The sequence below is a fragment of the Hipposideros armiger genome, unplaced genomic scaffold, assembly GCF_001890085.2.
Source record: "Hipposideros armiger isolate ML-2016 unplaced genomic scaffold, ASM189008v1 scaffold_725, whole genome shotgun sequence".
NCBI classification, from domain to species: domain Eukaryota; kingdom Metazoa; phylum Chordata; class Mammalia; order Chiroptera; family Hipposideridae; genus Hipposideros; species Hipposideros armiger.
In genome coordinates this window covers 297,248-308,456 of record NW_017732075.1, presented here as the reverse complement: position 1 = coordinate 308,456, position 11,209 = coordinate 297,248, and the positions used below count along the sequence as shown (strand labels likewise).

The 11,209-nt window shown below is 42.9% G+C and overlaps 1 protein-coding gene and 1 long non-coding RNA gene across 6 annotated transcripts in view; one reads left to right on the top strand and one right to left on the bottom strand.

The window, feature by feature from the left end:
* Nucleotides 1-3,528: 3,528 nt before the first annotated feature.
* Nucleotides 3,529-5,235, bottom strand: LOC109373449 (uncharacterized). Its single transcript, XR_002122228.1, has 2 exons — nucleotides 4,850-5,235; nucleotides 3,529-4,009 (listed from the first exon to the last, which is right to left on the bottom strand). It is a non-coding gene; the product is annotated as an uncharacterized LOC109373449 (long non-coding RNA).
* A 257-nt stretch (nucleotides 5,236-5,492) lies between these two features.
* Nucleotides 5,493-11,209, top strand: part of G3BP1 (G3BP stress granule assembly factor 1) — a 50,513-nt gene continuing 44,796 nt past the window's right edge. For 3 of the 5 annotated variants that reach the window (XM_019627231.1, XM_019627230.1, XM_019627229.1), the window contains exon 1: nucleotides 5,494-5,597. The gene's annotated coding sequence lies outside the window, so the exon portion shown is untranslated. Of the gene's footprint in view, nucleotides 5,598-6,147; nucleotides 6,221-11,209 lie in introns of those variants that run through there. The other 2 variants (XM_019627228.1, XM_019627232.1) reach the window with 2 other exon arrangements.

Here is an 11,209-nt window from a genome sequence, read left to right as displayed (position 1 = left end):
CGCCACTCGGCCGGCCCTGGAATTGCTGTTCATTTTCAATTTTGATGTTGCCAGATTGCCTCTTTAAGTTTGTTCAGCTACATTTTTGTATCTCCAGATATATGTGTCCTACCCTCACTCATTCCAATATTATAGGTGATTTTTTTTATTTCCCTTTTTTCTACTTTTCTTTGCTTTATTTTCTATAGTGAATATGTATTAAGAAAAGAATCACAGGGAAAAATATTTTTAAAAAGCAGAGTTCAGGAATTCCGAGTTCCAGATGGCCCAGTAGTCTCATTGCTAACCCTGTAAACTGGGGTAAGCCATTTCTTCACTAAGCCAGGGGACCTGGGAAATGGGCCCTTTCTGGCCAACCATGTTGTTGTGAAGATAGGAATGTATAGACTGTAGTCATGGGTAGAGGGTGGGCTTGGTATCTTCATCCTGGGGTACCCCCGCTCTGGACCCCACCTATGTTTGGCAAATGCTGGGTTTGAGAAGATGCTGCCTCCTCCTTCAGAATGGCTATGCCAATTTATGTTCTCTACTAGCAGTATATGCGAATAACTATTTTCCCACACCCTTGCCAACATTAGCTATTAGCAAATGATCATTTTTCACAATTTGATGACCTCACTAATTATTTCAGTTCTTTTCGCCTTGGCTTCCCCATCTGTTGAAATGAGCTGTTTGAGGATTAGATAAGCTATTATATATGTTTATTAATTGTTCCTTTCTTGGAGTTTAATTGGACTTAATTGGACTTTGGGTTTACAGTGATATTCACCTGATTCTGAATACCAACTCTGCCATGTTCAAGCTATGTGGCCTTTCGCCCTTGGGCCAGTCACTTAACCTTTCTGAGCCATAGTTTCTACTTCTATGAAGTTGCGTTAATACTTCATAGAGTTTTTGTGAGGAGGAATTGAAGAACTGTGCCTAGCAACATGCCTGTCACCTAGTAGGTGCTTGATACATGTTATATTATTTGGAATTCAAGTTTTGTCCCTCCTCTAAGCCACAGGAAGTGAGGACTCTTAGGTCTGTATATAGAGTATACAGAAAGTGCTACAAAGAACCTCTTGCAAGGAGCTTTGGCTGCAGGTTACCACAATTTGCCATGGATTCCAAAACTTTCAAACTACCTGGAAAGGTGTCTATGTGGGATTACCTGGTGGCACACCCGAGAGCATGAAAGAAAGTCCCAGCCTCTCAGAGGTTTCTGAGAAGGCCACGAACCTTTCCCCTACTTGGGGGTATATCCTGCTTCCCTGGGTAATGGGTAAAAGAACATGGACTTGAAATCAGGGAGTCCTAACTTCCAGAGAGCCCTAGCTGTGTGACCTTGGGCAAGTTGCTTGACTTCTCTGAGCCTGTTTCTGAGAAATGGGAGCTAGGGTTGTTGTGAACATTAAATGAGATCATCTTTGTAGAGAACATTAGGAAGGTGCCTGGGTCATGGTCAGCACTCGACAGAGTTTGGGGCGGTGTTTGCAGCCAGTGCCAAAGGAGGGAGGAATCCAATTAGACATGCCTTTCTTGGATCTTTGTATGATTTTTGTATGGTAAGGAGCAAAAGGAAAAGAGGTTAGCAGTCTGGGAGGAAGGTGAATTAAAACTTTGATGGCTCATTTTCAAAACCCCTGTATATCTAAAGGGGTGATGTAGTATTTCACGGTGTCTTATTAAAGATCAAGGTGTCTATATTTGTAGTTCCTCATGTCCCTATTAAAATCTATATTTAACATTGAAAAATAATACTTGCACATGTTTTAAAAAAATCATATAGTACCAAAGAATAAAAATTGAGCTTTTCTCCTACCCTGGCCCAAGTTCACGTCCATGTTAGCAATCAGCAGTTTCTTGTGACTCCTCTCAGATATCACCTGTGCAAGCACAGCAAAGCCGTATAGGAATGCATATAGATTACTGCAGCAATGCAGTATGAGAAATAATTGCTCCATGGTGTCCCTCCCCCTTTTACCTCTTCCCATTATTCTGCACTTTGCTTTCTTCATTGATCAGATTACTCTGTAACCATACACATAGATCAGCCTCATTTTCTCTGACAGTCCACTGTATTGTTTCTACCCAGTCCCATATAGCTCGACAGCTGGGTTGCTTCCTCTTTCTACTACAAGCAGTACTGCTATGAATACTATTACACTAGGTCTTTGTTCACAGGTGGGAGTTAAAGGTACATACAGGCACAGGTTTTTCATCACCCTTCATGAATGATTAGCTGTGTTTGGGAAACACTGGTGCAGATGCTATCCTTAGGATCATTCCATTTTTTTTTTTAGCTGAGCCATCCTGCCACCTGTTGGCAGCTCAGCGGCAGCTCAGCTCCAGCCAGGAATTGAACCGATGACCCTGTTGCTCAGAGCTCGCCCTCTTGAGCAAGCTCTTAACCACTTGGCCAGCTCTCCTTAGGATCATTCCTTGCCAAACATTTCCTACCACCCTTCCATTCCCTCCACCAAACTGTATTTTCTGGAGTCTTCTCCAGGTTCTTCCCACCCTGATTCTCAGAGCTTTGGGGAGAATTGGCAGAAAGAGAGGAGGAAGTAGTATACTGGAGGGATTTGCACATTTTGCCTGGCAGTGGAAAGACCAGGAGGAGGCTGGGACTCTCCCTTAGATGACTAAGATGACTAGACCATGGTTTCTCAGCCTCAGCACTATTGACTTTTTGGCCAGATAATCCTTTGTCATGAGGGGGGGAACTTGGGTGCATCCCTGGCCTCCGCCCACTCAATGCTAGTAGCCCCTCTACCCAGTTGTGACACAGCCATATAGATGTCTCTCAGGAGGCAAAATCTCCCTTGCCTCCCCCATCTTGAGAAGCAGTGCTCCAGACAATTCATTGGTAGTTAAATTACTCACTGAACATTTACCAAATATCCAACATCTGGGTCCTGAGGGTTTATGATCTGAGTGGGTGAACTACCACAGGAAGATGCCAACTTGCTCTGTCCTGTGGAAGACAGGCAACAGCTACCTGAAGGGTCTTGTTCACATTCTCCCTCTGGTAATCCATTCCTCTTTCCTTCCTTCCTTTCTTTCTACCTCCCGTTACCCAGCACAGCACACGAACAGTCTCATTGTGTCATAAAACTTTCAAATAATACGTTATTCTTATTGCTCCCAACCTAGGGGATTCCCTAGGAGGAGTGACTGTTGTTTTAAATTTAAAACTCTTCCTACACACTTAGATACCTATTTTAACATACAGAAATCAGTTTTGTTTCGTTTTTAATATAAATGGGAATTCACTGTATGCGTTGTTGAACTTAATTTTTTTTCAATTAACAATCCAGTTAACAGTTGGAGACTGTCGTCCATATTTATATAGTTTCTACCTCATTCTTTTTTAAACTGCTGCATAGTATTCTGTATTATGTGCATATCACCGGTTAATCAGTTTGCAAATTGATGAGCAATTATGTTTTCAGTATTTAAATATTTTAACAAAGCTGACAGTATTGTAGTGAACATCCTGATACATGCCTTTTTGTAAAAAATATGTGTCTATCAACCAAGATGTGGGATATACACAATTTTAATAGACTGCCAAATAGCCTTACAAAAAGATCTGTAATCACTTAAAATTCCCTCCAAATGGAATTAAGAATAGCCTTGACCCCCTCCATCAGAGGCCACCCGGGTGAAATTACTAATCTGTGAATTTAAAGTTTCTCCCATCTGCCCTGATTAGCGTTTCGATTTGGAGAGTCATCTTGTCTAACGTAAATTTCTTTGTTCACCTTTAAGAGACCTTTCAAGGAGCTTTCTTCCACTGCTCTCAGAGTGAAGTTGAAATTCTTCAGCATGGCCAACACGATCCTGAAGGTTCCTTACTTCAGAAAACCTTTAGCAGCTTCCTGGTCTGAACTGAGTTCTCTCCGTTATCTTCTCCTAGACACCTGCTCCCCGATTTTGGGAGCTCCCGGCCCAGCGCGGCGCCCCGGTCTGTTGAATGGGTGACAGCGAGCAGGGACAGCGTCTTGCTCACCGGATCGCAGCCCTTGGATACCAATAAATGCTGAATGAGCGCGGCCGCTGCGGGGGGGAGGGGGGGGGCGCCGGGACGCTTTCACCTCGTTCTTGGGGCCAAGGAGGCGAACAGGGACGCGCCCAGATGCCACCAGGCTGCTGCCCACGCCCCCTCTCTCCCTACAAAGACGCTCCACGTGCTTCATTTCCAAATTTCTCTGCAAAACTTAACGGGAGCCCCTCCCGCAGGGTCACATTCCTAGAATAAGAACTGACCGAGGCGTCTCTATGTGTTTCCATATAAAATGCTCATGGTGACCAACAGAGGGCCCAAGAAAACACTGAGAGACGTGGACAGGACCAGGCTGGAGCGCCACTCAGCTCCCGAACTGCTTCGGGAAATCTTCAGGGTGTCCGTATAGGAGTTTGACAAGTTACCTTTTAAAGATGGGAACGACTTGAAGAAGTAAGCCCCCACACCCACAGCGACTAGAAAACTGAATGACAATGGTGGTGACGCACAGGATGTTGCACTGAGGCCCAAACTGATAGGGCAGTTTACGAACTACTGTCCCTCGGCAAAAACAAAAAGGGAAAAACCTCAGTGAACATCCACCAGCCAACCTTCCGGTCGACCTGCAGCAGTAGACTTGCCAAGAGCAGCAGGGCAGAAATTTGCTTCTCCAACTCAACAGCAGTTTTAACGTGCTACTTTTTAACAAGACCTTAGATGCATAACGGGAGTTACTTTCTCCTTTGGCTTTTTCCTTAACAGTTGCCCAACGATAGTGCTGACTAACGGTGAGAGCCAGCAAATACCCTTAGGCATGGAAATTAAAAGTTAGAAGAAACGAACAACGGGAAACTTTACCACTTGGTTTGCCTCGTACCAAACTGTGCAGAAAAGGCGAGAGAGGGGCCTCAGGGCTGGACCCAACAAGCGAGGGAAAGAAAGCAAAGAGGAGACTCGGGACCAGGAGAGCCTCAGAACCGCCCCAGAGGGCACGGCGGCCCTGGGGCTCCGTCTCCTTGGTGCAGTCCAACCCTCGCGTCAATCAGCTCCTTCTCGCGTTGCGATTGGTCGGGGGCCTCCTTGGCCTCCCTGACGCCCACCTCCTAGTTGCTTGGGGTTTACTTCCCCAAAGTACACGGGCCCCACCTTGTGGAGCAACCGCTCCTGCATTGGAAAACGGATCTCCGCCCAGGGGAAGACGTTTTAACGAATGGGATTGGCCCCATGCATTTGTTGGCTACTATGGGTATCAGTCAAAGAATTTCCCACCCTCCTTTTCACCGTACCTTGAAGTAATTGGTCTCTGTCTGTGCCAATCCGTTACTAGGGAAACGAGATCCTCATAGTCTCATAGGCATGAGTCAAAGCCAATCAAGAGCCACGCCTTCATCCTGAGTCAGTGCCCAATTGCTGGTCGAGGAGCCCAGAGGACGCAGTCGGGATTGGTCATCAGCCTGCCCGACCTGGCCGCAACAAGTTAGGTTGAGTGGCATTTATATAGACCGGCGACGGAGCACGCGTGTGTGCGGACGCAGTTGCGTGAGGGGCTTTTGCCTTCTGTCGTGCTGTGGAGCAAAGCTTGTTCCTTTCCGGCTCAGCAGTGCAGGTCCGCTGGGCTGTGGGCTGGGCGGGGCGGGGCGGCCCGGGGTCGAGGATGAGCCGGGGCGGTTGTGAGAGGGAGAAGTCTGAGCGGCGCCCGCGCGAGTCGCGCCCTCACCCTCCCCCCCGTCAACGGCCGCAGGCGGCCGCACGGGCGCGCGGAGGCTCTCCGCCCCCCGGCCGGCGCGCGTGGCCGTGTCCGCCGCGTGCGCGTGCCGCGCCCAACGGCCACGTGGGGCGAGAGCGAGCTGCGGCCGCCGCCCCGGGCCCCAGGGCGATCTCGGGGGCCTGGGGCCCCGCGCGGCCGAGTGGCCAGCCTTTCCCGCCCGTTCCCTTATCCACGAGCCAGCCGAGTCTTTCCTCCCCGGCGAGGAGCTTTAGCTTGACCCGGACGAAAGGTTTTTATAGGGGGTGGGGGACGCCACGAAAGTGCGATAAGAATTTTCGATCCGGGAAGTATTATAGAAGTGTTGCGCTAGGGTTTTGCAGGGAGTCAGAGGGAGTACAGCGAGTGCATGGGTAATGAATGGTAATAACAGCTAATGTTTTTTTCGAAGCCCTTATTGTGTGCCAGGCACTGTGCTGAGCAACTTGTGTGCCTCTCAGTCACTCCCACAACGACCCGATAAGGTAGGTAAACGATGATTCCCTCATTTTAACAGCGGACTCAGGCCCAGAGGTGGAGTGACATGGGCAGAGGCATACAGACGGTAAGGGACAGGTATTTGTTTAAACCCAGGCCACCTGACTCCTAGTCCCTGAGCCTGTTTTAGTCTTTGTTCCAGCGCCCTGTGCGGCCCTAGGGCACTTTGGCCCCCAGAGCAGTAGTCCTTAGGGGACAACATCAGCCTCCAAAGGCCAACTGCTGCGAAGACTGCAGTGGCATTTGTACTTGAGCCAGTTAATGGGCTTCCAGGGAGACGAGTTGGACGTGCGATTAAGACAAAGGGAAAGAAAGGGTTTGGGCTTCCTTTGTGCATGTAGTCGCATAGATAGCTGATGGATGTGCTGCCCTTAAAAGCTTCTGGATAAAGTATAGAATAAAATGAAGAAGTGCAAATGAACATGGATAGTGTTCCTTCTCAGATTTGAAACTCACAGCACGCCGATGGGAAATTCCCACCAGCAGGAAGTTAGGCTCCGATATTAGACCTTGAATCATTTTTCTTCTTTTTTTAATCGAAGCAGACTTGTGAGAAAGACATTTGAGAACATAGTTTCACTTGTTTTGTAATTGAAGAAAATGAGGCTCGGAGCAATGAGTTTCAGATCTCATCACCGTGTGTAGGTTAATATTTGAAATTGGAATGGAAAGGATGGTATAGCATAAATGGGATCTCTGTGGAGCTTATGCTAGGTGAATGAATTACAGGTGGGTGATTGAGATGTGTCGGAAATCTCACCCTTATGGCAGTTGGGATATTCTGTTGGATGCATGCGTGTCTTAAATTCATTTATTTAGCATTTACTGTTAGGCTCCTGTATACGAGTATATGTAAACGTAGAAGACACTCCAAAGACTTGGGTTTATATTTTTCTAGTAGAGTTATGTTTTAGATTTTTAAAAGCCAGTATACTCCTTGGCTTAATGAGAGAATAAAAAAATGTTGCTGTGTTGCAGGCCCAGGTCATTATTTTACATGATAAATGTCTCTGAGATAAAACTACAATGAAAGTTTTGGGACAAACTCTGCTGAATTAATTTTGATTGGAATGGCTTTCCACCTTTTTAAAAAATACATTTATTTTGTTTGTACAGACATTTTTTAGGATAGCTTTTAATTTGCAGTCAGAGCACGCACTTTTTACATTTACAATTTGTAAATAAATTTAAAACTATGAGGAAGCTTAATATTTATGTTTCCACTTACCTAATACTTTCCATGTTTCTTAACAAAGTAGCAATAGATAAAGGATTGAAATATTGTATGGACAAGTTCTTAACCTCTGTTGGTGTTGCCATAAGTAACAGTTCTGTAAGAATATAACATTGTTTCACTTGAAACTTGCCTTCCTGTAGGAATTTCAGTAACCTGAATTTAGACACCCCTTACCTATTGAGTTAGCATTTTTAGTTATCAAATGTTAAAAGTATAATGACCTACATTTAAACTCTTAAGTTTGAGTCCAGCTAATTTTATTACTACTCGAGGTAACAATATCACTGAAATTATCTTATGCATTAATTGAGGGAAATTTTTGTTACTTTACCTTTCAAATATATATTTTTTTCTTACATATATATAAAAAACCAACACAAAACCACTGTTCTTGGCCTCAGGCAAAGGTTATCAGTTGAACAGGAATATGAAAACTGGTGGTTCACAAATTGGTAGCCCAGCTGATCTCTTGTGTTTTCATTTATCAAGGACAAATGAATCGAAGCAAATTGTGATAATACAAGATTTGGGTGCCTCCCTGCTTCCTAGCCAAGTTGGAGGTTACTTCTGTTGTTAAATCCTTTCAGTCTAAGCTTTTGTACCTCTCTTAACTGGTAGAAAAGGAGGCAGTTCTTTGTTCTTTATTTAACTCACATTCACTTTGCTGTTCTCAGCTGACAGTCTGCTAGGGAACATCAGGAGATTGGTAATGTTTGTTGGTGACCTACTTTGCAGCAGTTTTTTGTAATTTACATTTTTTAACTTGTTTTAGTGATTTGCATAGAAAGTAAAAGGCAGAGGTTCTAAATTATTATAGGTTTGTGAATTTTGTATGGTTCTTAGGAGAATGGATGGGGCAATGTTTAATTAAAAGATGAGATTTAATATTAAAGCCTGAATTTGTGACCTAAACCAGTTTTTTATTTTTCTTTTTGCCAGGTTAATAAAATTACCCTCTTGATCGTCAACATTTTGCAGTTAGCCTGGTTTAAAAAAAATAACATTTCAGAATGTATATATGCATTATGTATTCATTTAATTGAACATAATGCTTTGGACAAAACTTGTTGACTTTACTGAGGGAGATAATTGTCAAAGCAGGTAGGTTAAAAAAACTGCTTTTTCCCCACCCTCTGGCTAGTCATTTGTTAACATCTAGTGGGCAAAACCTTTAGTGCAACACTGTCCTTCCAGCCATGGAGTTAAATTTAGATTCAGCAACTGTAATCTCACTTGTAGTTGGTGTTCACACTGTAACAGTTAGCTGGGTTTATGTTTTTACGTCTCAAAAATCAACTTTCTGTTCATACTCAAAAAAAAATTTTTTTTTTTAAGTATTCTTGGACATCCTGCCTAGCTTTGGTTGGGAAAGCTAAATTGGAAGCCAGGTGATATGGTGAAGAGCTAGGAATCATTGGCACATGAAGAGTGGTGAGTGGGCTTTATAAAGCAGAAAGTAAATAATAAAAAAATTCTCTCACAGACTGTTGCCTTAGTAAATAAGGTCTTTAGGTGACTTAATGAGATGGGTTCCCCCTTCTGTCCTTAGCCCATGTGTCATTTTTATAATATTGCTTAGCTGTTAGCCTGTGTGCTATATTTCAAGTATTTAATAAAAAGTAAATATTAGAGATGGTTCAGAGAAGGAAAACTGGCTTTCTGGATGGGACACACTTCTGTTTTGCAGGGATGTTAACGTTAAGTGGCTGTGTAACAGCATCATGTATTTGTATAGCACCTTTTTGTAAAAGTCCTTTCATGTATCATAGGGTTTCTCATGTTTTTACTTAGGAGAGACCTGATAATCTGAAACCCAAATAGTTGTCTTAAACTCTTTTGTAAAGCATGTGGTGTACCTACTAGGGAACTGGATAGATAAGTGCTAGCTATTTCTTGATTCAAAAAACTGGATGGATTCTGTCCTTCCAGGCCCTTTTGGGCTGCTCCCCAAGTACACACTGTGTGGACTCAGCTTGCTCTTGGCGTTTCCTGGAGCTTATCCATCTATGCCGAATGAGATCTGGAGGGCAGGAAATGCATGTTTTTAGGAATTTCATTGATGAGGCATTAGTGTTAAGTATGAAGTATTTTCATCTTGATGAGAAAGGACAGATTGTTGCTTAATTATAAACTTAGCTGACAAACTTTTAACTTTGGAGTGGGAAAGAGATGCTAAAAACCAAGAAAAGCTAGTGAATTGTTAAGTTTTCTAATTCCTATCTTGAAGTTTATCTTTCGGGGAAATGTGATTTTCAGATAATTTTAGGTTTACAGAAGAATTGAAATGTAGAGATGTCTCATATATCCTTCACCCAACACCCATAATAGTAACATCTTACATAATCATGGTACATTTATCAAAACTAAGAAATTGACACTGTAAAACACTGTTTACTAAATGATTGACCTTATTTGGATTTCCCTGCTTTTTCCACTAATGTCCTTTTTCTGCTCCCTGATCCATCTCAAGATGCCACATTCATTTAGTCTCCTTAGTCGCATCTCTGGCCTGCGAGTTCCTCTTTCCTTTGTCTTTTATGAGCTTGACCCTTTTGATCTCAATTTGGGTGTGTTTGATGTTATGAGTAGATTGAGGTGATGGATTTTGGGGAAGAATACCATAGGTGACTTAGCCTTATCACATCAGGGATACATAATATCATTACTGGTTGAATTTAACCTGATCACTTGATAAAGGTGGTATCTACCAGGTTAGTATTTTCTCCCTTTGCATATTCCGTCATTAGAAGCTAGTCACTAAGAGGGAGGTGAATCTGAATTTGTGGACATACTAAAGATTTGGGAGGGGACACTTTGAATCTATGCAAATATTTTGTTTCTCTCAAGTCCCACTCGTCCGCCCCGCTTAATTTTAACATTTATTAGTGGATCTTGCTGTGTCTATTGTGGTTCTAACGGTGGTTCTTTATTTCCCATGCTCCTGCATTATTGGGCATTCTTCTGTAAGGAAGAGTTATTTCTTCTGCCCCATTTATTTATTTTTTTCTTAAGACTTTATTTTCTTACCCATTAATTTTTTATTTAGTCATTTCTTTATATCAGTATGGACTTGTGGATCTTGTATTCTTTGGTTTGTCATCCTAAACTTATTTTTGCTTACTTTATTGCTTGCATTGTTCTAGTTTCGGCTTTTACTGTCCTTTTGATGTTCGTGTTCCCCCCATGCCTTTTTTTTTTTTTGTATTTTCTTTCTTTACCAGGTGCTTCAGGCTCTTCTTGTATTTTGCCTGTCCTGCCCTGGAATCAATCATTCATTGTTCCAAGGAGTTGTCAGGAAGAATTTTGAAGGGAGCTGACAGGTGGCAGATGTGAAGAGTTTGGAAAATAGATTGAATCCGGTGGTAGTGATCCCGCTTTTGCTCTGAGCACAGATTTTTGGCTTCTGTATTAAAAGCTTCTCTGGGACTGAGAAAATGTCTTTGTTTTTCTAATAACTAATCCAGAATTCAGTATTTGAATACATAGCATAACCTTGCAAAAACAGGTATGACAGTTTATACTCATGTTAGTACACACAAACCCTTATTGTTTATTTTCCCATAGTGTTTTTTATAAATTATTATTAGTATATTGGGTCGTTGGGAAAGTCATGACGTACGTATTTTTCTATGTTTTTCAATGCAAAAATGTGTCATGACTTCCTTGACGACCCAATAGAATAAAAAGACCACTTAAGTGTACCATTGTACCCAGAATTGATAGTTAATTAACATTTAGC